The sequence below is a fragment of the Phoca vitulina genome, unplaced genomic scaffold (genome assembly GCF_004348235.1).
Source record: "Phoca vitulina isolate PV1807 unplaced genomic scaffold, GSC_HSeal_1.0 scaffold5, whole genome shotgun sequence".
In the NCBI taxonomy this organism is placed as follows: domain Eukaryota; kingdom Metazoa; phylum Chordata; class Mammalia; order Carnivora; family Phocidae; genus Phoca; species Phoca vitulina.
The window spans coordinates 33,522,779-33,548,587 of NW_022589708.1; the positions used below are offsets into that span (position 1 = coordinate 33,522,779).

At 41.5% G+C, this 25,809-nt stretch overlaps 1 pseudogene; it reads left to right on the forward strand.

Annotated features, from left to right (window-relative positions):
• Nucleotides 1-10,906: 10,906 nt before the first annotated feature.
• LOC116631395 lies at nt 10,907-11,881 on the forward strand (annotated as a pseudogene).
• Nucleotides 11,882-25,809: the final 13,928 nt, after the last annotated feature.

Genomic DNA, 25,809 nt, shown 5'->3' on the forward strand with positions numbered 1-25,809 from the left:
GCCCTATATTCCAGTCCAAATGAATTAAGTCCCATATTTTTTTTTTTCCTGCTTCCATATCTTTGCCCATGCTAAGACTTTCCGGCCCGATCATCTTCTATTCATCCTTCACAAGACCCAGCTCAATCTTCATAACCTTTTCTTCAACAACTTTCCCTCACTTCAAACCTCTCCGTCAAGGCTGAACTCCTAAAAACTGCCCCCTACAAACTGGAGGGCAAACCCCTGCTGTCAGTCATCTCACTGTGGGGACACTTTGAGGGCAAAGTCTTGAACAAGTCATCGGCTCATATATGTCAGGAAAGGCCCAGAACATGAGCTCTTCTCTTTTTTTACTATTTCTGTCATAGTACAAAGGGTTTAGATCAATGCTTCATTAATCTCCACTTCTTTGTGTAGAAGTTAGAAGAAAACAATCTTTAAGAACAATCACAGACCAGTTTTCCTAGCCTTGCTGAAGTCACGGGTCTTAGCATGAAGCTCAGGTTTGGACCTAACCACATCTCCTTTCCAAACAAGTTTTTTCCCAAACTTTCCAGATGCCTTTACGATCTTTATAGTTACTTGGCCTCAGTTTTGTTTTGTTTTTTTTTAATCTGTAAAAATCAGGGTAATCACTGTAACTACCTCACAGGGTTGTTTTGTGGATTAAGTCAGTTAACATAAATAATTGTGTCTAGCATATGTGTTTAAAGTTATATACATCAGGTCTTTTCTGGAAGGGGAGGAAAGCCATGTAACTGACTAGGCACAGTTATTGAGACAGATAAACAGCCCCAGAGGAGGGTGGAAACCACCTAAACTTTGCCTTGCATCTCCACTCCCCCTAGTTCCTGGCCAGTGACAGACTTAGACACATCACACGGCTCTGTGAAGCCACCTTTCCAATGAGCCCAAATGCCCACCCCACTTAGAGCTACTGCTGTGTAAGTGGGCTCTGCAAATGGGCATCTCCAGTGACTCATAAAACACACACACACACATACTCACGCGCGTGTGCACCCCCACACAACCGATCAATCTATCAAAGCAGGGCCAGCAGATCAAAGGGAGAAACTAATGCTTTATGGTTTCTGTAGTGAATGGATCTCATAGGCCTGTGGCATTCTTGGCAGAAGTTCCATAACCAAAAGACTCCCACCCCACTCCCCCTCCTTAGAGCGCTACTGGCAGCATTTCTTCCCTCCACCATCCCATTTCTGTACTCTGGAATCCTCTGCAGTATGACACCTTCCAGAAGATATGTTTAAGCCACAAGATAAGAGTTATACCCCCATATATGAGTCATTTGTATTATCTTGCAACGGGGAATCCTTTTAATGGAGGCAGCCCACCCTCACTGCAGAGAATATGTATTGCCTGACTTCATTCTCTCGCTTTTCCATTTAACCTCCTCTCATACCTCAGGCTCTGAGAGTTCTTCCTTCTATATGCCAGTTCCTAATGCCTGGACTTGACACCCCTGCAGTTTGGATGACGACCATGATGATGACCATGATGATGATGATGATGACACTGAACACTTACTATTAGCCACACTATGCTGAGGGACTTACAAATATAACTCCTCACAACAACCTAATGCATGAGGTATTATCCTCATTAAACTCAGGAGGAAACTGAGGCCTGGAGTGGTTATGTAATTTGGTGAAGTCACATAGTTAGGAAGTGACAGAGCCAGAACTTAAACCCAGAATAATCTGGCTTGAGAGCCCATAACTCAACCACTTTGATGTACTTTCTCTCCTTTGAATGACCTATTTTTACTCACATCTTGATCCCAGCCTGCCTACTGACCCTTTAATTTTGCAGGTCCCTCAGTTTGAGCCTACTTGGCACGCCCAGTCAATTCTCTTGAATCTAACCAGACAAAGAAGCCTATCTTCTGACTTCTCCATGAGGGCAAATGGACAATGAACTGCAGAATTCGAAGTTGATATAGAGGGGCACCTGGCTAGCTCAGTCGGAAGAACATGCAACCTTGATCTTGGGGTTGTGAATTCGAGCCCCACATTGGGTATAGAGATTACTAAAAAAAATAAATAAACTTTTTAAACTTTATTAAAAAAGAAATTAATATAGAATATTACTTATAGTTGTATATATTTATTCCTGGGCTACATTACATTGAAGATTGGCTAACTCAGCAGTTACACCTAGAATACTTCTCTTTCCCACATCCACTACAGAGGCTAAAAAAAGCTATAGAACTCTTGGGGCACCTGGGTGGCTCAGTCGGTTAAGTGTCTGCCTTCAGCTCATGTCATGACCCCAGGGTCCTGGGATCGAGCCCCGCACCGGGCTCCCTGCTCAGTGGGGAGTCTGCTTCTCTTTCTCCCTCTGCCCCTCCCCCTCCCTCGGCTCATGATCTCTCTCTCTCTCTCTCAAATAAATAAATAAAATCTTAAAAAAAAAAAAAGCTATATAACTCTTTTCCAGCCCCTTTTCAGACAAGAGTGAACATATGACATAGTTCTGACCAATAAGAAGTAGGAAGTCCATAAGTCAGGGGTAGACAGGCTTCTAAAAAACAAAAAAAGGAAAAAAGATCACCAGTACTGGACCCATTCCCCTTGTTGCTGCCATACAAACGTAGTATCTAGAAACAATTCGGTAATGTTGAGGCAACAAAAAAGCATGCCAATACACTGAGGATGGTGGAGAAGAAAGATAGATTCTTGGACTTTGAGGACATTGTTGAGCCTCTGCTCACCCACTTGTATGTGAGATAATTAAACATTTTATTGCTTAAGCCAGTCAGTCAGCATACTTGCAGCCTAAAGCATTCCTTACTGATACAGTAGCAACAATAAATGGTTTACATCGCATATTATGGATTCCATTATTCAAAGAAATCCTTTGCCAGCTTCTAAATATACTAAGTTAAACCTCTGGGAATGGTCACAGAGGCCTTGGGGTAGGAGGGGCCTAACATCCTTACCACAAAGACCCCAATGCCAGAAGAGGGCACATCCTGGGAACCAGCCCGCCCAGAAGGCAATGTGTTGAACTGTATCTGATACACTGAATAAAGAAAAATATAAGATCAAACAAAAATAGTGACTTCTATGAATTCAAGCCAGACAATATCATCACAGGAGGAAAAAAGTTGCATAATGTCCATGACTCAGAGTGAGAAACCTGTGTTCTGATTCCAGCCTTGCTGCCTTGGGGATAGCAACTAAGCTCTCTGGGCCTCAGTGTCCTCATTTGTGAAAGGAGAGAAGAGACCAGATAACTTCTTGATGCAAAGGCATATCTGAAACATTTTCAATCCACATATTTTCCCACTGAAGGTGAAAGCATATGACTTAAGGGTCAGTAAACTTTCCTTTTGCCCACAAAAAGCATGGAAATACAACCTTATACCTCTCCTTTCTAGATACAATGAGTACAAAGGTAAATATTCCTTAGCGATTTATTTGGTAAGAATTACGAGGATCTGCTGACAACATACATCATTACCCAAAGTTCAACCAAAACGTAAGACAGAATCAGTGTTTATTTCATTTAATGTTCTTGGTGACATAGGGCAACCGAGAACTTCTGTTGTTTCGTATCAAGGGACTTGCAGAGAGGACTCATCTGAGTGAAAATTTATATAAATAAAAAACAATCTGCCCAAAGGCCAACTTATAGAGGCTTTGCTTTTCCTCTTTTCCATTGCTACTTCTGTCACATTATCCATCCTTTTCCATTGTAGATATACGCCCCCATTGCTTGCCCCCAACAAAATTAATCTCATCTCATTTTTTTCCCTTATATCACTGCCCTCTGCTTTCCAATGTGATATGATTAGATTACCAAATAAACTAATCCTGTGTTATTACATCAAAAGGAGAATTCCAGCCTCAGAGAGGATGTTAAATCAAGGAGAAAGAAAATGGTGGGATTTACCTGGTGGATAAATCCAGAAAAATTTAAAATCCTGAAATTCTAAAACCTTGTCATTTAATTCTTCCATGTTCTTTCTTCACATAACATAACATGACTGAGCTTCTTAAGTAGCTATTGCAGACTTTCTGGTTTGAAAGTGGTATGCTAGACACTATAAAAACTCACAGATAAATAATATGTTCTCTGCTCTCAAGGGACTTACAAGTTATCACGGTAGTTACATAAATACCTCTAATATACAGCAGTCCAAAAAACAATATGGAAGCGTTAGGAAGAAGAAATTAATTTCAACTGAAAAAGCTTTAAGGAAGAATTAAAATGGAGACACAGACAATGGCTTGTGTTTATGTTCTATTCTGAAATATGCTTTCTAGTTTCTGAAGTGCCAACCTGCCCAGAACTTAACTTGGATCAAAAAGTTAAATACTATACTGGCATTTTGAATGACCTGGCTAGGATCTTCAGTGTCATAGCAAGATTAACTCTTAAGGAAGTGGATTCTGCCTTCCTTACAGCTGCTTCCTTGCCTTCCCCATCCCACATAACCAAGATACATCAGGAGAAAGAATGTGGAACCCAAAGCCAGGAGCACCAAGGACAGACACAGAGCCAGAGTATGCTTCTGCCCATCATGGCACCATCCTTTCCTCTTTTACCTAATCCTAGCAGCAAGAGAAACCTCCCATGAACTCAGGCTTTCCCAAATCTCAACCCCAACAGCAATTCTTTCCATTCACAGATTTCTTCCTCTCTCAACTCATGCCTCCTCTCCTCTGCACCCCCCGCCCTGGCTCTGTCCTAGTCGATATTCTGGCCTTTGCTTCTGACATGCTTCCTCTCAATGCCTCAGCATGTCTGTTTTGATGAAAAAGAACATCATGTCATAAATGGTGCTGTCTGACGCTCAGGCCGTGAGCAGCCAAGGAACTATAAAGATCTGTTTAGAATCATGACCACTTAGCAGGCACACGGCCACTAGGGCTTTATGACCATTAATTGGTTTATCCTCCCTGAATCCCTCCAAGGCATCTCTTAGTATCTCCATTTGACAAATAGAGCAAAACTAAAATGCAGAGAAATTGACTAATTGACTGACTTGCCATAAGGGGAAGAAGATGGCAGCAGACTATTAAAAGCAAGTCCTGTCATGAAACTTGAAGATTTTGAATACTTGCCTTTCTGCAACATGTTAGTATCCAAGTTTTTTTTTTTAATTTGGAAGGCGATTCTTGGAATTCTCTGATTTACCCACCTCTACTTTCCAAACCAGAAAATTAGGGCCCACTGAGGTCAAGGACTTGCTCAAGGTCATGTTGTGACTAAGAAGAGGAGGTAAGACTCCAACCCAGGTATCTGGGCCCCAAATGCAATGCTCTGTCCACACCGAGGAAACCCAGATCCAGACACGTGAAGTCATACAACTTGCTGATAGCAGTGCTGCACCAGAGTTCCAGGAGAGATGTAAGAACAGGTGTATGCTTTGTGCACTGTGCAAAGGCCTGTGGCCAAGGAGGCAAGTGGAGACTGGAATCCAGCCTGTACTCTCTCAGCCAAGCTCCATGCTTTGGGATGGGAGTAGCATCCACCCAGAAGGAGGGGCACCTCTGTGAGGGGCAGCCGCTGCCACTCACAGAAGACCCCCTCTTCTAACATGCACTAAGGCACCACATCCAGACCAGCAGCAGCTCTGAGACCATGTCTCTTGGCTCCTCATCTAGTGCTGAATAGGAAGGATAAGCTGTCTTTGGAAAATGGAGAAAGGAAACCAAGAATGATATGTGGCTTCTAGTTTCTAGGATATTATTGTATACCAAGAAGAAGGCAATGTAACCAGATTGCCTGGCTAAAAATGTGCCAGGATACTTCATGCTTGTTACAATATAACACACTCTAAATGTAGCGCAGTTGATTCAACTCCATATTAATTAAATATGTTTTGGGGTTTTTAAAAACACTTTTTGGAAAATGTGAGCAAGTGTTCCAAGTTTTGCACAAAGGAGGATGCCAGGATAAGTCTAAAATGATCAGGGAGCACAGTCTCTTTTGTGTCCAACCTGCCCCAACTGCCACTGAGCCTTCATCCAACGAAGACTGGGGCTGGGGTGGGGGGGGGGGGGGGACAGAAACTATACTCATTCTCTCTGGAGGTACAACTGCCAGAAGAGAGATTTTTCCATCTTGGCCAGAGGCCTAGCCACTCCCTTTTTTTCTAGAACAGTGTTGTAGCTGCAACGCTCCTGGGGCTACACCTTCTACTAGAGCTGTATTAGATCTCCTGGCATGCAGACTCTCCCCTCTCCGGGGAAGCCTGCCCCGGGCTGGCAGCCGAGCAATGGGGAGCGAGCAGGAGGAGCTGTTCACCACAGGGAGTGAGAGTGAGGGAGAGTCACATGCATCTGAGATGTCTAACTTGGCCAACTGGGTACAGGGCAATATCAACAACCAAAATGGAGAAAGGAGGAAGAGGGGAGTTTTGATGTCAAAGAAAATGAATTCTGCCTTAGAAATATTGACAGCCAGGGGCGCCTGGGTGGCTCAGTCCTTAAGCGTCTGCCTTCGGCTCAGGTCATGATCTCAGGGTCCTGGGATCAAGCCCCGCATCGGGCTCCCTGCCCAGTGAGGAGTCTGCTTCTCCCTCTCCCTCTGCCTCTGCTTGTGTTCCCTCTCTCCCTGTGTCTCTCTGTCAAATAAATAAATAAAATCTTAAAAAAAAAAAAAGAAATATTGACAGCCAGCTGTAAATAAAAGCCTGAAGTTCAAAAAAATGCAGGGTAGAGTGAGAGGTGCAAGAATCAGGACAGGGGTCATGAGGCTTTCTTCTCTTTATCTTTGCATTGTCCAAAGAGCACATTATATTTGCCAGAAGGTTGAAAGGGAGGGTGGGAAGCAGGAAGAACATTTTCAACCCTTTCCATGATCTATTATTGCATCACAAACTCCCTCAAACTTAGTGGCTCAAAATAGCAACAATTTATTATTTTTCACCATTCTAAGGGCTGGCTGGGCAGTTCTTCTGCCCTATGCTGTGGTGACCAGGACACTAGGATGACTGGGCCATCCAAATGGCCTCATTTCAAATGGCTGCCAAGGGGGATGGGACGCCAATGGGGAGCAGAGCTACAGCTGTCAGCCAGGTGACCTCACTTCTCCATGGACTTTTCTCTGGCTGCTTGGGATTCTTCCCAGGTGGCAGCTGGGTTCTAAGAAAGAGCCTTCTAAGAGAATAAACTCCAGTGTGCAAAAGCTTATTGACCTTCCTCTTGCATTGTGTCTGCTAATGTCATATTGGCCAAGGCTTGTTAAATGGCCAAGCTTAAATCAACATGGAGGGAAGTACACAGGGCATGAATACTAGGGACACCAAAGCAATAGTCCACTACACCTTCTGAAGGAACCAAGGGCGTTGCTTATAATATCACAATTAGACTTTTTAAAGTAGGATTCAAAATCTGCTCTAATCTTATCACTCACATTTCCACATGAGCTCTCACTCTGGATAGACTAGACTTCTTAGACTCTGAGACTCTGTGATGGGAAAGAATCCTAATGTCCACCCATTACACTCGCACACACACGTGCGCACACAAACACACTCAATCCCCACTGAGGGGCTTTTCTCAGACGCTTCTAATTCTTACGCTTCTTCTAAAAGCCAGTCTTTAATTTCTTGTTCCAAGACCAAAACCTTTAACTACACTTCTTTTCAAAGGGGCTTTACTTGCTCTGGTCTTTCTGATTTCACACAAAATTCATTTTGTTCTTAGGGAATAAATAAAGGAAATTAGGAGAAACAGAAGGGCAGATTGTGATGTAGCTTTGTCTCCGGAGACAGACAGACCTAGGGAGGAATCCTGGCTCTGCTATTTGTTAGCCTGTGACTGAGCACTAATGTTTTGTTCTGGTCTTTTCTCTGAGCCTCAGTGTCCTTATGTGTAAAATGGAGATTGTAATAGTAGCTACCTCCAATGACTCTTGGAAGGCCTCAATATGATAATGAAGGTAAAGTCTTTAACATGTTGCCTGACACAAGGTGAACACTGAAAACATGTTAGGTCCTATCATCCAAAAGACATAATTTGCTGTGAAGTCAATGACATGCAAACAAAAAGGTGACAACAGGGCTCTCTCATCGAGAGACCAAGCTCTCAATGCAAACACATTTAAAAATAAGGGGTGTGTATGTGTGTGTGTGTGTGTGTGTATTGGGGGGAGGGGTGTAGCTGCAGGATTTCTTGGTTCAACAAATGAAAAGTCCAGATGCAGAACAGGTTGAAGCCAGAGTTTAACCGACCTTGTCAAAACTCCCGTTTTGTTTGTTGTTTGTTGTTGTTTTCTGTTGTTTCTGTCTTTCGGTTCACACCCTGCTTTCCTCATGGGTGTCATTCTGAGGCTCCCTGTGGTGGCAAGACAGTCTCACCAGTATCTCTTTTGTGGCCTCTCATTTGTAAATCCTTTGAGGAAAAAGTCTGAATAGCTCAGAATCTCAGCCCAAAACTCACCGCGTCTAGCTGACTCTGTTTGGATCACAAGCCCATGGCTGAGCCAATTGCTGTGGGCAAGGGAATCCTGTGATTAGCCCTAGGCCTTATGCTCGACTCCCCAGCCCCTCTGGAGTGTGTGGCTGAGAGGGCCAGAATGTGGGGCCCAGAGGACATCAGGCTGCCACTCTCAGAAGAATAATTGGAGGGAAGGGGAGGGTAACATGCCTCCACAATGATGGAGACCACAGTGTTATTTCTAATGATAAAAATCTAGAAATTACCCACAAAAGAGTTAAGTGAATTATAGAATATACATATGGGAATCTGGGAAAACAGTAATTTTAAATGAAAATTGAATGATGTGGGAAAATGAACATTCACTATGTTAAGTGAAAGAAGCTGGAACCGAAATACGCATGCACATCGCACGCAATACTATAATCCCTAAACACTCACCCTGAGCAGAAAGTATGGCAAGAGTAATCTGTACAGGGGCGCCTGGGTGGCTCAGTCGTTAAGCGTCTGCCTGCGGCTCAGGTCATGATCCCAGGGTCCTGGGATCAAGCCCCGCATAGGGCTCCCTGCTCGGCGGGAAGCCTGCTTCTCCCTCTCCCCCTCCCCCTGCTTGTGTCCCCTCTCTTGCGCTCTCTCTCTCTGTCAAATAAATAAATAAAATATTAAAAAAAAAAAAGAGTAATCCGTACAGCAGCTAAGCGGCTGAACCAGAGCAGAGAGAAGAGGGTCGTTATGAGGGGAAACACAAGAATTATGTGCCAGAACACAATGCTATTAATTAATCACCACAGAAATAAAGTCCATTTGGAGAGAAGTCTATTTTGTTTTGCGCATCTGTATTTTTAACATTGTCATATTCAAAGAAAACATCCAAGACATGCTTTAAACATGTACCTGCCTTTTTTTTTTTTAATCTCATCTTTTAAGAGAAAACTCAAGGAAACACCAAATTCCTATGTCAGAAATAACCTCTAGGTTTTTATTAAAAGCAAAAACTGTATGCCATTTCTATAGGAAAGTTCGACACTATATGTTGACGAATAAAGGAGTAAAGACACAGGAGGATGAGTAAAGAATTGAGGATGCCCCTAGACCTGCGTTTGTCATCTTCCTGCTTCTGAAACCTTCCAAGACTCGTCCTCACAATCCCACACAAAAATAGCTCTTCTTTTTATTATCTATTGATGGGAAGATATATATAACGAGAAGTCATTGTGACTTTGGTAATGCTTTTGCTCATTTATATTTTATTAATTACATCTACAATCTTTATTCTGTCAAATATGTGCTTGGCATACATGGAGGTTCCCAGACCCTTGCCAGAGTCCACACTATTGGGTGAAGCTGGTAAAGCTTATGCAATTCCCATAGATCAGGAAAAGAGTTTTTACAAACCCATACACAGTAAAAGATCCTAAAAAAATCCTCTTTAGGCACCTGTCTCTCTCCCTCCCTTGATTTCCCACTCACAACATCCAGCAGCGCTCTTTCCCTCTCTAGCACCGGTCCAGCACTCCTTTGCTCCTGGGACAACCCCCCATTCATCACAGTGTGCTACTGTCTCTGTTTTCATCATGATCACGAGGACCGGCCCCTTGAATTCTTATGGAAAAAAAAAAAAGTCCTCTGTATCATTATACTTGATTTCATTCTGGTTTCTCTCTCGTGACCACCTCCTTCCAGTTACAATGTCCCAGCTCTTCCAGGTACGCAGGACCAAACTCCCCTGCCCTTTAAAGGCTCACACGGGGTCCTGGCAATCATCAGTTTTGATCAAGCTTCCCCCAGGATTTATGCCTTCTTGTTTTCCCTGTCCCCGGCCAAGGGGAAAACCAAGCAGTCTCCAAACTTGGTAGTGTTGCTCATCAGCCAATGAGGAAAGACTTTCCAGGAATGGGAGGGAGAGGTCTCAGTCCTTCTCTGGCCATACTGTTCTTTTATAATAGAATTCTGAAGATGAGAGTCTGCGGCTTCCCCACTGCTTTTGTGTAGAAACCCAGGGAATAACTCTTACAGTGGAAATTTCAAACCAAGAAGGGATGGCAACATCTGGAAAATGAGGGCATTTAGACTCTTCCTTCTAGAGATTTCTTGATTCTGTTTGGAGTTTGAGGTCTGTTTGTTTCTCCCAATAATTTTCTTGAGTGAATTTCCTCATGATAGCCCTAAATTCCCCCATGCCTGGCTGCTGACTCTCACCCTCATCCAATCTGATATCAAAAACAATCCCCTTTCTTGATTTGAATTGGAATTATTCATATTCCCCAGGGATAGGGTGATCAATTAATATATTGTCCAGATAAGAACACATTAGAGCACAAGAGAGAACTGTTAATAATTCAGCTGGGACAACAGGTATAAGCCAGGCCTCCCCTGAGCAAGCCCTTGGTGAGCAAAGCCTATATGATTACCCAAAGGCCCTAACACAGAGCCTTGTCCACAACAGATGCTCAGTAAATATCACTTCACTGATTGGATCCAATGTGTTGTGTCATCTTTCTGATGTTCGGTTAATGCCGTAATACATTTTAAAATTCCAATGTTTGTCTTTTTTTTTCTTCTGTTTTATAACTCCAATTGTATGCAACAAGATATGACAGCACATTCTTCCCTGAACAATCTTAAATGGGCCCTATCAAACCTTTTTCTAAAAAGATACTTTTAGCTCTCTTTTCTAATGTACTGGAAGGAGGCAATCTTCTTTTCATGCCCAGCGCAGCCATGGCTCATGGTGCCATCTGAAGAGTGTAGCAGCTCCAAAGCATTGGCTGCTGGGTAAACTGGTGTGTTTGCCTCTTGCCCATCTACTGGTCCCCATAAGCTGAAAGAATGTCTCCCTCTCATCATTTTCCTAAGGAAAAGACTTAAGGATGGCCTGACAGGAGGTGAAGTAAAGATCCATATGCAGCGTTTTATTAAGATTGATGGCAAGGTCCAAACTGATATAACTTACCCTACTGGTTCGATGGATGTCATCAGCACTGATACAACTGGGGAGAAATTCCGTCTGATCTATGACACCAAGGGTCACTTTGCTGTTCATTGGATTACACCCGAGGAGGCCAAGTATAAGTTGTGCAAAGTGAGAAAGATCTTTGTGGGGACAAAAGGAATTCTTTATCCGGAGACCCATGATGCTCACACCATCTGCTATCCTGATTCCCTCATCAAGGTGAATGACACCACTCAGGTTAATTTGGGGGCTGGAAAGATGACTGATTTCATCAAGTTTGACACTGGTAATCTGTGTATGGTGACCAGAGGTGTGAACCTGGGAAGAAACTGGTGTGATCACCGACAAAGAGAGACACCCTGGTTCTTTTGATGTAGTTCAGATGAAAGATGCCAATGGTAACAGCTTTGCCACCTGGCTCTCTAACATTTTTGTTATTGGCAAAGGCAACAAACCATGGAGCGCTCTTCCCTGCAGAAAGGGTATCTGCCTCACCATTGTTAAGGAGAGAGACAAGGGACGGGTGGGAAAATAGAGCAGTGGGTAAAATGGTCTCTAGGTGACGTGATTGGAAGTCTTTATAGTTAATGAAAGATAATGCAGTGTGATTAAAAATAATAATAATAATAAATAAAAAGATATTTTTAAGCATTCCACAATGTGTGCTGTACGAGGCAAGGGGATACAACCACGAGCACAGAGGATCCATGGTGAGTCCTTGCAGGGAAGGTCTACCGCAGGGCACGTGCAGGGACACAGGTGATTATGGTGAGGACGGGAACTAATGTGTATAGTGGATAATCCCACACTCTTCCTCCCCAGTATAACCTACCACCTTGTCCTCAATGCTCCTTTACCTGTTGCTTCTCCCTCTTCCTTTCCCTGTTCCCACCACAGAACCCAGGACATCACTAAGGTCATTCAACCCCACTTCCTAAATCTCTCTCAAATCTCTTCAATTTTCTTCTTCCCACCATCTCTCTTCCGAGGAAAGGAAAGCTGAACCATTTTTAAGCATTCGCAAACTGCTAGAATCTTATTATAGATGATGCCAGGATGATGTGGGAGGAGAAGGGGATAAGGCATTAGAAAGAGCCCCACAGGAAACCATGTTAAAGAGAAATCACAAAGAAGGTTGAGAAGTGGAGAGAGTTAGATAGAAAATCTGCAGAGTCCACTGTCATGGAAACCAAAGGAAGAGTTTCCAGAAGGAGAAAGTAGTCAATAGTGTCAATACTGCCAAGAGATCAAATAAGAACTGAGAAGAGAACACTAGATTTAGTGAAGTTCATGACTAGAGATTATTTTTTTCAAAATCAAAGTATTGAATGCCTACTAGATACAGGACCTTCTTTAAAGAACACAGAGATTTACAGATCTGAGTTGCTTTTTTCCAGAGGCTGATCATGTAGTTTATAAGCAAAATTGCAAAGGCACCAGAAATATTCCCTCCCTCTTCTACAGCCAAAAAAACCTGTAAATACTACAGTACATAATGAGCCAAATGAGTGGTACAAATATATCAAGTTCTCTGGAACAAATACTATAAATCAGGAAATTGTGTTTTTTCTGATAATCTGTATTTTAAGATTATTGTTAATACCCTGGAGCACTTCCAGGTAAAACAGCCAAGATGGAGAATGATTTAGAAACCATTTTAATAGAAAATGATTTTTTTAAATAGAAAACCATTTAATACAACCCGGGTTGTATCTGGATTAGTCAAGATAGCTATGGTAGCATTCATCAAATATTCAAGGGGTTTTGATATAAAAGAAGAATGATATTTCTTTTGTACTGCTCCTGAGGGCAGATGAAAAACAAATAAGGCACAGGCAGGCAGAAATTATCTTAAAATTAGAGACAGAGACAGAAGGAGAGAAAGAAGGAAGAAGGAGGAGGAAGGAGGAGGGGAAAGAAGAAGAGGAAGAAGAAGAAGAAGAAAAGAAGAAGAAGAAAAAGAAGAAGAAGAAGAAGGAGAAGAAGGAGGCGAAGAATGGGAGGAGGAAGAGGGAGAAGGAGGAGGGGGAAAGGGAGGAAGGAAGGAAGGAAGGAAGGAAGCAAGGAAGGAAGGAAGGAAGGAAGGAAGGAAGGAAAGGGAGGGAGGAAGGCAGGCATGCATTCTTATCAATAACAGCTTTTCAAAAATGCAATGAGCTGCCATGTATATGTGTTCCCCATCTTGGACATGTTCCAGCAAAGGTCAAAGGGTGGAAAGGGGTGAGCAAGAGAAGGAAGGGCATTTCATGTAGAAGGACAATAAGCTCAACTTGCTGGAGACGAATTTTCACGTGAGGGTCCAATGTCATCAAAACCAAACTCACAAAAGCTTTCAATGCCAGGGTGAGGAATTTGGGCAGAACTTTTTGGGAACAAGGAGCTATCAAGGAAGGAATTTTTTTCTGCAAGGAATTACAATTCAATCAAGGAGAGCTTTAAGGAAGTTTGTTCTGGCATTTACTTAGGGCAGATTAGAAACGGGTGAGACTGAAAAAAAACAGGAAATTATTAGGAGGGATAAGAAAATGAGAACCTAAACTCAGGGAATAGGACTAAAATTGAAGGTCAGAATAATGGGAACTTTTGGGAAAGAAGAATCCACAGTACTTGGTGGCTGGTTATGTTGGGAAAGAGGCAGAAGGAAAAATCAGAAAAATGAATGAAAAGGTTTGAGTCCCTATAAGAGGGATGGTGAGAGAAGCAGTGCCTTTAAGACAACAGGGTCAGGGAGTGTAATCGGAGAGATCCAGTCACAGTCCCAAGGTCCCAAAGTGGGAAGCCAGTCTAAGAACTCTGGCCAGGACGACATCTCCAATTCAGGTAGTGTCTCACTCGCATCCAGTGGAATATTACCAGCTGCTCTGTCAGAGGAAATTGGGTTCCCTGATTTTCTAAATGAGCCAAGCTGTTGGGCTGGCAACGAACACACATGACAGGCACTTAGCCAAGCATAAAGCCACAGGTCTAAAACATGTGAGTGTGTAGATAAAACATCTCCAGCCTTTAGCAACCTGCTAAGGGGAACTCACAGAAACAAATGAGAAAGAAATCTCCCCCCAAACTCCAGAGTCATCTATTCTTTACCCTGCTGTCTTATATTAAAAACATGCATAAATCTATTGTGAGATCTACTTTTTCTCTTACTGGGAAATAGGACAGAGTGGGATACTCTAAAGCAAAAGCATTTTTTTGAGGTGGTACTTGAGATAATATGCGGGGAAGAAAGCCCTTCAACATAACTTAGACTCAGTCTATGTAGAAAAAGTAAATATAGAAGCAGAGCTGATGAATTTGAACAATGTAGGGAACCCGACTGGATCATTCAAACTCCTAAAGCTGCCTTTTTTTTTTTTTTTCTCAACAGTGGTTGGTTTTATTTTGTTTTGTTTTTGTTTTTGCTTGGATTATCTGGGCAATTACCTCAACTCTCTATTTCGCTCTGGTTCCACAGACATAGCACTCTAAGTGTTCTATTTTTATCGCGTTCCAGTAAGGACTGAACACAATGGAGCTCATTGAAATGAGCCTCACTGAAGGATTAAGCCAGTTGAAAGGATATGTTTCCTGCACATCCTATATTTTCCATGATGCAGAAAAATGAGCAATTCCCTGCCCTTGGTCTGCCCTCTCCATTAACAAGACTTTCCTCCTCAGAGGCAAGGGTAAAGCAGAGACCCACATTGGGGAAAATGTTTGTGTTGATAAGGGCGAAGTGTCTGCAAAGTGCACCTAATTGACCCAAGTCAGACACGAGTCTTTTAAGTTCTCTGGAAGGCTGAACAGGGTTTCCCTTGCGTCGTGGACTTCCCTAAGCAAAGCTGAAATTCAGTGACTCCCTGCGGTTCTTGGGGCCAGCTCCAAGATTGCAGCCAGGAGCTCCAAGTTGAAATCGCTTGCACCATAAGCTCTGATACCAATGGGATTCAGTGGCTGGGAACAGCTGGATGCTTTGGAAGGCAGTTTTCTTTCTTAGCTCTCTTTAGGTCCAGTGACCTTGGCCTTTGGTTTTCCTCTCCATATAAAAACCACTCTTTCTTTTCAGTGAGCTGGAGACAAGCACCATGGGTGCATTTTTCCATTTACAGGAAGAGAAAGGATGGTACAAAGGAACAGAACACATTCCGGCTGCTGTTGAGGAAGCGGGGCAAGGTGCAGAATGGGGACATCCCTTCTCCAGGCCCTCCTCCCTGGGCCTGGACCCTGCCACAGCCAGCTCCGGGGAGCTCAGAAATTCAACTTGAAGAGCATGCCCCATACCCACCTCATTCCCACAGTATGGATGAGGACTGAGGTGAAACCCACACAAATCCTTTTAGGACCTTGGAATCCCTATTACCCAGAGAGGTGAAGACACTGAGGCACTCTAGCCTGGCCTCCCAGCTTAAGGACTTTGCATCACAGCTTATGTATCCAGTGGCCACTCCAGAATGGCTCAAGGCTGGCTGTGTGGTTGGGAAAACTGGCACAGGACTTTTCTTAAAGCTGAGTTTTTATAGCAATCACCCTGTTTTTATTTGGGTTGAATTTTAAAATCAATGAAACTAGCAAAGAGTTCTAAAGATGCTTTTAGGGCGCCTGGGTGGCTCAGTCGGTTAAGCGACTGCCTTTGGCTCAGGTCATGATCCTGGAGTCCCGGGATCGAGTCCCACATCGGGCTCCCTGCTCGGCGGGGAGTCTGCTTCTCCCTCTGACCCTCCTCCCTCTCGTGCTCTCTGTCTCTCATTCTCTCTCTCGCAAATAAAAAAAAAAAAAAAAAAAAAATCTTAAAGATGCTTTTATTTAAAATCCAAGTAGAATTGAGGCTAAGTCAATCATCCATAGTGTTGGGGGCGCCTGGGTGGCTCAGTCGGTTAAGGTCTGCCTTCGGCTCAGGTCACGATCCCAGGGTCCTGGGATCAAGCCCCACATCGGGCTCCCTGATCAGTGGGGAGCCTACTTCTCCCTTTGTCCCTCTCCTCCTCCCCCCCAAATAAATAAATAAAATCTTTTTAAAAAATAGTCTATAGTGTTAACTGAGGCCCAGGTTAAAGCTTCCCCAAGCCACAGGTTTTATCCCAAAAGAGAACTTCAAGAAAAATCCTTGTGAAATGGTGCCCAGAATCCATTTAAAGATGTATAAACCTCAGAGAAACGACTGGTCTGGGAAGGAATCAGCCTACTTATGACAGCAACATACTTTACAATAGTTCTCAGAGGGGGCTGACAAGGCAAGCAAAGAAAGAACTTTCTTAAGTAAATATCAAATCAATTAAAGGAACAGATCCATGGAAATAAATCATTTACAGAAACAGGTCCTACCTGCGGTTTCCAACACAAAATACACTAAATGCTACACCTCCAGTAACTAAATAAAAATGGATTCCGAAGTGATTCAGTCTCCACATGCTGAGTAAGAGGCAACCTGCTAAAGCAAAGCCTGCAAAACAAAGGTTTTCAAGATATAAAAATTCATAAACCTTTCTTATCAGAAAAGAGGGGAATGAATATTGTGGCATTCTTATAGCATGTTTGCTTTAGCATTTGTCCTGTGGTTACTCTGTGCAGAGGTAAGGTCTGGTATGCAGTGGAATTATTCCCCCCCCCTCCTGTCACAAGGTCTCCTTAAAGGGCAATTTCTTTCTTTAGTTCTTTAAATGCTTCCAAAAAGATATCTTAAGGTCAAGAAACTCCAACAATGTGCAAATATCTTTCAGGAGTAGTCGATTTCCCCCTAGTACCCATTACGGGAAATTTTATTGTAGTCGGTCTAAAGCACGTTAATGGAGGGTCATGTTTCTATTTACTCTGGGACGGTAGTAGTCACCGGAAACAGGAGGAAGCAAGGCCTCAGGGTGCTGGAGCTCTGCACTCGGGTCAGGCCACCATCTTCTAGTCTGGATTCCAGATGATGTCGAAATGACATTTCACTTAATTCATCAGCGATATATATATATAGTCTATTGAAGCCTCCTCCCAAGACTTACAATCTTTTCACATTGGCAAAGGCTTGATTATAAGATTTGGAGTGATGTAACATTTCTGTGAGATTTTGGTAGCCATGGATTTTTTATGTTCTTTGCCAATTAGTCATTATGAGATGGGGTTTGATAATATTTTTCTCCTCAAACATCCTCTTAGTAACTGAAATCCAATAAACAGAGTAATACATCTTTCTCCAAACAAATTAGGTAAATTCCCCCAGTAATATCAGCCATGTTCTGGTATACTCAACAAATATTTATTGGATGTCATCATGTACCCGACACAAGGCAGGGCATTAACAGGACAATAGTGAATAAAACAAACTAGTCCTCCTACAGGGATAGTGCGAGAGAGTGTCCTTGTAGTCATAGAATAGCTCTGTATCCTGATTGTGGTAGGTTATATGAATTTATAGATGGAATAAAATTGCATAGAATTACACACATACGCACATGCACACACATATACACATGAGTGTATATAACCTGATGAAACCCCCATGAGGTCTGTAAGTCTACACAATGGTATTGCAGCAATGTCAGCTTCCTGGTTCTGATTATGTACTATAGCTGTAACATATTCTTTGGGGAAGCTGGATGAAGAGTACATAGAACTCTATATTATCTTTGCAACTTTTATGACTCTAAAATTACTTCAAAATAAAATGCTTAATTGAAAAAAAGAAGAAAAGCCTTTATATGGAGCTTGCACTTTACTGGGACAGAGAAGTAACAAGTGGATTAATGAATAATCACAGATTTTTTATGTTTATTTTTTATTGAAGTATAATTAACATACAGGGCTATATTAGTTTCAGGTGTACAATTTAATGATTCAAGAATTCCATACATCACTCAGTGCTCATCACGGTAAGAGTACTCTTAACTCCGTTTTTCTATTGTACCCATCCCCCCACCCACCTCCCCTCTGGCAACCACCAGTTTGTTCTCTGTATTTAAGATTCTGGGTTTTTTGTGGGTTTTTTCGTCTCTTTTTTCTTTGTTTGTTCATTTGGTTTTTTCTTCAATTCCACATATGAGTGAAATCATATGGTACTTGTCTTTCTCTGTTTGACTTATTTCACCTAGCTCTATACCTGGTCCATCCATGTTGCAAACGGCAAGGTCTTAATTCTTTTTTATGACTGAGTAATATTCCTGTGTGTGTGTGTGTTTGTGTGTGTGTGTGTGTGTGTTTACCACATCTTTCCTATCCATTCGTCTATTGATGGACACTTGTGTTGCTTCCATATCTTAGCTATTGTAGATAATGCTGCAATAAACACAGGGATGCATATATCTTTTCGAATTAGAGTTTCGTTTTCTTTGGGTAAATACCCAGTAGTGAAATTACTGGATCATAGGGTAATTATATTTTTATTTTTTTGATGAAACTCTATACTGTTTTCCACAGTGACTGTACCAATTTACATTTCCACCAATGGTGCATGAGTGTTCCTTGTTTTCTACATCCATGCCAACATTTCTTTATTTCTTATCTTTTTGATTCTAGCCATTCTAATAAATGTAAAGTGATATCCTGTTGTGGTTTTGATTTACATTTCCCTAATGATTAGTCATGTTGAGCATCTTTTCATGTATCTGTTGGCCATTTGTATGTCTTTTTTGGAAAAATGTCTATTCAGGTCCTCTGCCCATTTTTAATCAGATTATTTGCTTGTTTGGTGTTGAGTTGTATAAATTCTTTATATATTTTGGATAGTAACCCTTTATCAGATATATCATCTGCAAATGTCTTCTCCCATTCAGTAGGTGGCCTTTTCATTTTGTTGATGATTTTCCTTGCTGTACGAAAGTGTTTCATTTTGGCATAGGCCCAACAGTTTGTTTTTGTTTTGTTTCCCTTGCCTCAGGAGATATATCTAGAAAAATGTTTCCATGGCCAATGTCAAAGAAATGACTATGTTTTCTTCTAGGAGTTTTATGGTTTCAGGTGTCACATTTAGGCCTTTAATCCACTTTGAGTTGATTTTTATGTATAGTATAAGAAAGTGATCCACTTTCATTCTTTTGCATGTAGCTGCCCAGTTTCCCCAGCACCAGTTGAAGAGACTGTCTTTTCCCCATAGCATCTTCTTGCCTCCTTTGTTGTAGATTAATTAACTATATAAGCATGGCTTTATTTCTGGGCTCTCTAATCTGTTCCATTGATCTGTCTATTTTTGTGTCAGTACCATACTGTTTTGATGACTACAGTTTTATAGTACAGCTTGAAATCTGGGATTGTGAGACCTCCAGCTTTGTTCTTCGTCCTCAAGATTTTTTTATGTGGTATATGAAATAATCAAGGAGCTCTCTCTTGGAAAGGGCAATCTGAGAAAAACTCTGAAGGGGGTTACATTCAAACTGAGACCATAAAAATGAGAATGAGCCAGCCAGGCTTAGAGAGACGATAAGCAAACACAGTAAAAGTTCCTGGCTGGAGTAAGTCAGGATAACCTTCAAATTTGTGACTTTACTATGGCAAAGCCTTGAAGGATAGCCAGATTTCAGTGGGATGACCTTATATTATGGGAGTGTTGGGGCCCTAACAGAGAGGAAGGATATAAAAAGAATGCAAAAAATTCGCAAGTACAATAGTCATTAGCTCCAGTAGATGGCAAGTCATTTAAATATCTTAAACTATTTAAGAGTCAAAGAAATGCAAAATTCAATCAAGTGATGAAAGCAGGCCAGGCCACGATTGCCAAAGCGACTGAATAGATGGACTTATTAGGAAATACATCTCTTGAATCCAGCATTGAGGAACATGAAACCGCCCCAACTACAAATGAAAGCAGGGCATCTCAAAGTCTCTAAGAATATAACTGCATTGAGAGGAGAAAAAAAACTGAGATATAATCTTGTCCACATACAATAAGCATCTCCCAGCCTTGGAATAGTTTCCAATTAAGTAGAGAAATTGTTAAGAAAATCAAACCCCGATGAATAATATTTCTATGTTTAAATCTAGCTGGACATGGCATGTGCCTGTAGTCCCAGCTACCTGGGAGGCTGAGGCAGAAGGATCGCTTAAGCCCAGGAGTTCTGAGCGGTGGTCCTATATGCCCTTCCGGTGTCCACGTCCGCACTAAGTTCGGCATCCATAGTGACTGCCCTAGAGCAGGAACCAACCGGTTGCGTAAGGAGGGGTGAGCCCGCCCAGGTCGGGACCAGAGCAGGTCAAAAAAACCATGCTGATTCATGGTGGGACTGTGTCTGTGAACAGTCACTGTACTCCGGCTGGACAACATAGCTGAACCCTGTCTCTTTTGCCCCAGCTGATTTAGAGAATCCTGTGTCTCCTAAGTAAGTAAAGAGCAGAAGTTAAAAAAAAAAAACAACAATCTGAGCATTCTTGGTTATTTTAAGTATTCATGATATGAAAGAAAATTTGACCTATGACAATAAAGGGTCAACCTTATGAATTTAAAATGTATATAACTGTATGACAGATTTAGACTTGTTGAAATCTAACTTTATGCATAACATTAGAATATTTAAGGTTATCCACATTTGTGTTCAATTAGAAGAATTATTTAAAACTTAAGAACTTTCTTTATTAAATCATGCAACTGTAGCAGTTACTAAGAAAATCACATATATTAAATTTATAAATGCAATTTTAAATGCTTAAGGGTTTTTATTTTACAAACATTTAAATTCCTATAAAGTTTGGTTAAAATTTGCTAGACTTTTAAGTAGAATAAGATTTATAAGCTAAACTTAAAAGAGTAATTTAAAGGTATAGTTGATAAATGTAATACACTGAATATTAATTTTTATATATCTAAAGTAAATTCTGAATCTTTTCTCTGCATAAAAACCATCCTCAAAAAAAAAAACAAAAACAAAAACAAAAAACTCTTATATTTATAGCTTGAGTACCAAGCTAGTAAGAGCCCTGGAAAAAAATTATGACATATAGATACAGTGGAACAAACAAATTTTTGCCTATGTATATTAAAGGAAGTGATTTATGCCAGGGAAAAGGTGTTTTCTTTAAAAAAAAATCAATTAACAAAGAAAAGATCCCCTCAAGGTCACAATTTTTAAGCACATGGATTAGCTCCTTCTGGATTCCTTAATGCTGTATATGTATTTTTTACTCTATCACTTCTTACATTAAAGTGTAAGTTTTTGTTACATATCCATTTTCCCACTTAACCATAAGTCCCTACTAGGTTAAGATTCATTTCCTATAGGGGCACCTGTGTGGCTCAGTCGTTAAGTGTCTGCCTTCGGCTCAGGTCATGATCCCAGGGTCCTGGGATCGAGCCCCGCATCAAGCCCTGCATTGGGCTCCCTGCTCCGCGGAGAGTCTGCTTCTCCCTCTCCCACTCTCCCTGCTTGTGTTCCCTCTCTCGCTGTGTCTCTCTCGTCAAATAAATAAATAAAATCTTTAAAAAAAAAAAAGAATTTCCTATTTATCACTGTATCCCAATGACTATGACACTGAGCATCTTAAGGTGGGTAAAAAGCTGCCATAGATGTCTCTCATGGACCTGGAATTCATTCTAAGATTTTCTTCCCATCGGCCTCTTCAAAAACTCAGACACCAACCCATTTGGCTTCATGCCTTAACTTCCTAGACCCATCCAGCCCTTTTTGGGATCTGTGACCTAGTTTCAAATTGTTTACCCTGGCCCTGACCTGGCACTCACTGCCTGAGGACACAGCTTCTGGCATTTTCCCACTGACTCCACCCACCCCAACCACAGAGCAGGACCAAGTCTGTCAATGAAGAGTATCAGACATTCAGAGCTTGGGAGAGTATCTGAAAAATAATAGTGGCCTAATAAGTGTTTAAAGACTAAACTCATTTAATAATTGTCTAACATTTCCTGAACACCTACAGTGTTCAAGATGCTATGCTGAGAACAGGGATATTAAAAACTAATAAGATGTGGTACCTACAGTCAAGAAGTTAGTGAACAACATTAGTGCTCTTATAATTATCTTTGAAGTGCATAAGATCATAAGACAAGAACACAACCCAAAATGGAAAGAAAGGGTAATATAGGAAGGATTTCTCATAGCCTGTGGCCCTATTCAATTTTGATGGCTAGATCTTGTAAGGCTTTGTGTCTGCTTCAATGTCAGGAAGTTAAAGGGGTCTACCATGACTTAGGGAATAGTGTTTGAGGCTCCTGACTGAGATTGGGAATACAGAAGGATGTGGTGGTCTTGGACCATGGTGATTAACTCAGTTTGGGACATGTTGAACTTGAAATGCATATGGGATAATCAAGTGGGGATGTACAATACACAACTGGATAACAGAATCTACCGTTTATAGGAACTCCATGGTCTGGAGTTGTAGATTTAGAAGTCATCAGCATACTCAGCCTTGAAAGTGAATGAATTGTCCAAGGGATAATATGAACAGTGAGAAGAGAAGAAAGCACAAGAGATACTCTGGGGACCATCATATTAAAGGGCTGGGCAGAAGAGGAAATCATTAGGGAACCAAGTAGAGAAAACCTGATATTAAAACAAAACAAGAAAACTAAAACAAAAACCAGGAAACAGAAGTTGTGGTGGACATTGTTGGTTTCCTAACAAGTATCAATTTCCTATTCTCCTTCACATAATTCCCCCCAACCCCCTGTGAAGTGCATAGGCCTCTAAGAAGGCTAAAGGTCTCAATTCCCAGGACTGAGCTAACTAGTCTAAAGATAATCTTACCCCCTTAGCTGGGGACTATGAGGAACAAGTAACTCAATGACATTCAAGAAATTTTGATGAAATGGGTGAAGTTGGTCAAAAGATACAAACTTCTAGTTATAAGAGAAGTAGGTACAGGGGATGTCTTGTGGATGTGACTGTAGTTAACAATACTGTACTGCATATTTGAAAACTGCTAAGAGAGTAGATGCTAAAAGTTCTCAATGACTCTTAACTCTACAGAGCAAACTGATGGTTACCAAAGGGAAGGTGGGTTGGGAGATGGGTGAAATAGGTGATGGGGATTAAGGAGTGCACTTGTGATGGGCACCGGGTAATGTATAGAATTGCTGAATAACTATATTGTACACCTGAAACTAATCTAACACTGTATGTTAACTATACTGGAATTTAAATAAAAACTTAAAATAAATAAGTAAAAGTGCTCATCACCAGAAAAAAATTATAACTGAGTGATGGACATTAACCAAACTTATTGTGGTAATCATCTTGCCATATATACATATATCAAGTCATGTTGTACACAGTTAAACTTATACAATATTACACGTCAATTATTTTACTAAAATTGGAAAAATATATTTTAAAGAAGAAAATGAGAAGTGTAATGGGACTCCAGCGAAATTCTTCATTATTCTCTTAGAAGAACTTCAAGAAGCAACACTTTCCCTTCCTCCAGGTGGCATCCTCAGTAACTATGAAACCCAGACTTGCTGCAGCCCTCGCTCCCGCCAGTCTGAGAAGGAAACCAACGGAAAGAAGAGAACCAAGCCAGAAGAATCACAGATCTCTGGAGCTGGAGCCAACCCTGATACTTGCTCCACCTCTGGACTTCCATTTGTGCGAACTTCCTGCGAATTTCCTTATTGCTTAAACCAATTTGGCTTGAGTTTTCTGCTACTTTCTTCTGAAGCAGCCCTAACAGACGGATACAGTTGTGTCACAGAAATCAAAGGAGGCAGGACCTTCAGCAGGAAGCGATCGAGAGTCTTGAGGGGTGCCTAGAAGCCAGGTGAAGAAGGGCCGGAAATGCCTGCAAGAGCCTGGGGACCAGAAGGTCGTGAATGCGCAGTGTCCGTGGTGGTAGCTGAGGTGGGCCAGAGCCCAGACTGCAGTGGGTGGAGAGCTGGATGGGAAGTGAGCACTCAGAGCAAGCAAAGATTCCTCCATAGTGAAGTTTGACTGTGATGTGAAGAGAAAGTTGCAATGAGAAGCCACGACAATAGAGGTATGTCGTGTCGGGGAAGGCTTTGAGTTGTTTATTTTGAAGATAAGAGCTAATTGGTGGATCAACCAACAGGTGGATCTCCGAGTTTCCTGCCATTACCATGTTCTCCCCTCCCCAGAGTTCGTGGGGAATCTCAGCGGAAAGAGGAATTCAATAGCTCAGTAACTCTAATAGCTCCTCATCCTGGATGCAGCCATAAAATTTCAGAAAAGCAAAAGTAGTACCCCGGCATTTCACATTCCAGCTTTTGCATTCGAAGGGCAAGACCAAAAATACAGAGTGAATCTACTAAAGCAATTCATTAGAAGTAACAAAAAAAGGAAGCACTTGAGAAAATGTGTACAAGAAAGTTCACCACAACTTTTTTTATAACTGAAATATTGGGGGGAGAACATGAATGATTTATTACTAGAGAAATGGTAAAACCCCCAAAAAGGTGCATTGACTACTGACTCCGCAGCATTAAAAAACAATGAGCTGGATCTCTGTGTACTGATATGAAAAAATGCAGGTGAAAACATTAAATTATGGAACAATATGTGTGATACGATTAGACATATGAAATTCAAAACAGATAGAATTGTTTATGCTGATGCAGAGAATAAAGGTCAAGGAGAATATACAACAAAATCTTATCAGTGGTTATTCCTGGGAAGGAAGGGAGATACGGCGTTCAGGGTAGGGAGGGGCATTTTAGGAAAGGGGAATTTCTTTTTTTTTTTTTTTAAGATTTTATTTATTTATTTGAGAGAGAGAATGAGAGAGAGAGCATGAGAGGGGTGAGGGTCAGAGGGAGAAGCAGACTCCCTGCTGAGCAGGGAGCCTGATGCGGGACTCGATCCAGGGACTCCAGGATCATGACCTGAGCTGAAGGCAGTCGCTTAACCAACTGAGCCACCCAGGCTCCCAGGAAAGGGGAATTTCATATATGTTGTATACTTTTATGTAAGTTGAATTTTTACAGGGGTAATTTATTTTCTTGCATAAAAAATGATAAAATAAGTGCTTGAAGAAAAATGTGGCATTTGAAAGGCAGGAACTAAACTTGTACCAACCAGCATATCACATTTCTCCCTTAAACAGGGAAAAGGAAAGACCACAACATTGATCATTTTTAATGTCTTTATCTCACATCATTAATGCCAAATGGATAAGGTTTTGTATGCTTTTGGGGGGAAAGCATTTTTAAAATTAATTAGTTGTTGGATGTAAAACTGTTGGCATCAAGTCAAGTTTATCTATAAGTAATTCCATACTTACCATCTGGTTAAATTTGGCATTGCTTATCTTCAAATTGTAAGACTGCTCAAATAAAACTAGCTGCTGTTTCAGGAAGACTCCTGTGTGAGCACATTTGCAAGTGTGAAATGTACATGGGGAGGCTGACTGGGGAGGCTGACTGGGGAGGCTGACTGGGGAGGCTGACTGGGGAGGCCAAAAGGCTCAACTCTGTCCAGAAACAAATCTCATCAGTAGGCCAAGCAATTCAGCTCAATTCTCTGACTTGGTTCCTCACCCAGGAAGTAAGAGAAGGGTAAGCCACATGAATGGGAGTACCACTCTCTGTCATTTCTTTTTTTTTTTTTT